Source organism: Gavialis gangeticus, unplaced genomic scaffold (genome assembly GCF_001723915.1).
Source record: "Gavialis gangeticus isolate Ggan-Ray unplaced genomic scaffold, GavGan_comp1, whole genome shotgun sequence".
Taxonomy (NCBI): domain Eukaryota; kingdom Metazoa; phylum Chordata; order Crocodylia; family Gavialidae; genus Gavialis; species Gavialis gangeticus.
The window spans coordinates 8,469,186-8,471,070 of NW_017729004.1; the positions used below are offsets into that span (position 1 = coordinate 8,469,186).

General features: G+C 43.5%; 1 long non-coding RNA gene across 1 annotated transcript in view; it reads left to right on the forward strand.

The window, feature by feature from the left end:
• LOC109291476 overlaps window positions 1-1,885 on the forward strand; it is a 9,957-nt gene that overhangs the window by 5,351 nt on the left and 2,721 nt on the right. The gene's annotated exons all lie outside the window — the stretch shown is intronic.

Consider the following 1,885-nt stretch of genomic DNA (forward strand, 5'->3'; position numbering starts at 1 on the left):
AAAAAAAAAAAAAAAAAAAAGGCAGACTTGTTCTTGCAGCCCTTCTTCTCATAAAAATAAAAATGAAGTGTCACTGGATGGCAGAATAAATCGTGAGAAAGCCGCTAGCATGAAAATAAAGATGAAAGAAGCTGGCGCCTCTTTATGCGGCTTTTAAAATGGATGAAGGCAGAAGCAGAGCTATGTGATCTGTTTATCAGAGCGAGTAGCAAATGCTTTTGTACCAGGCGATTTTGCTGTAACTGCACAGCTAGCAATCCCTCAAGACCTACCCTATATCCAGTCATACAAGCTTCAGCTCTCAATGCTTGAGAAAAGAGAGTAAAAATTTATGAATTCTGGCTACTCAGATGTGATGTAAAGATGAACTCTAGTCCACGGTTGCCCTTCAATGCCAAATATATCCTTCAAGGTATTTATTTTCTAAACAGATTTTTAAACACAGTGACCTAAGCTTTGGGCATGCAAAATATTCATGGGTTACATCATAATGATGATGTTCCTAGAGTGGTTTTCACCTTCTGAGCACTTTGCAGAGAATAAACTATGGAGCCTATACAGCATTTCTGAGAGGAAGGAAAGAATAATTAGTATTGTATAATACATACGCACACACATATATGCTTGGCTGGAAAATGTTTATCTTTTTTCTTTCCCCACCAAAGAAAATTTCAAGCAAAACCTGACATCATTCATTCCACTGCATCACAGGGCTTCATGGGAGTTGCAATTATGGCGTTTGTGCCAACCTGTAAGGTGCTCTCCTTGGTTAGGCTACATTTCCCATGACACACTACAATCTCTTTCATTTTCTTAAGTCGGGTGAATTGTCAGATATGCACTTCAGCTCTTGAGCCTGCTCTGGATAGCAGCCAGAAAGTAAATGACTTTTTTACAGCTGTGAATATTTTTTCAAGGAGAACAAACAATCGATTCTCTGTGGCAGACTAAGAAAGGGCAAAGCCCTTTGTCTAGCTTCTAAATGGCTGTAGAAATCATGATGAGACATGTAATTACAGCATAACAATGCAGAGGCCAACATGAAATACTTAATGTTTAACCTAGATCTACACGTGTGTGTGTATTAGCACATTTGGAAATATTTCTTATGTAAGAACTATATTATTATTCCAATGCATTATATGTATACATATTATATACAAGTATATGTATATAGATACACACACACATATATTAGGGGTGTGTGAAACAGGCCCTATTCTATTCAGATTTGGCCTGAATCAGGGACAGTGATTTGATACATTGGTTTGGATCACTGTCCCCAGTTTGATTCAGCCAAATCGGAATCTGAAGATTTGATGCCGATTCAGGGAATGAGCGATTTGGCCATAGACACAGCTTTAAATGTTTTTTTCTCCATACCTCAGGTTACCAGGAGGTTTGTGAATGCTGCGATGCTGGGGCAGATGGAGCGTCCCACAGGAGTGCAAGGGCCCTGCCCTGTGTGCTTGGCGGTGAACCTGGAAGTGGACCAGAAGTATTTCTGGTCCACTTCCGTGTCCGCCAGGGAGCGCACTGGGGGGGGCCCCTACATCCCCCTGGCTTGGTGATTGGCTGCAGGAGGGCCCTGGGTGCCCCCCCAGACCCAGGAGGCACCAGTCACTGAGCCAGAGTGGTGCGAAGGGACCCCCAGGAGCTCCCTGGTGGACCTGGAAATGGACTGGTCCACTCCCGGGTCTTCTGCTGAGCACCCTTGGGAGCCCCCTGCACTTCTGTGGGACACTCCATGCACTCCAGCATCGCAGCACTCACGAGCCACCTGCTACCTCAAGGTATGTAGAAAAAAACATTTTAGAGCTGTGACTGTCTGAATCGCCGAATCTTTCCAAATCGATTCAGAGGGTTCCGATTCAATTCAGAGAGA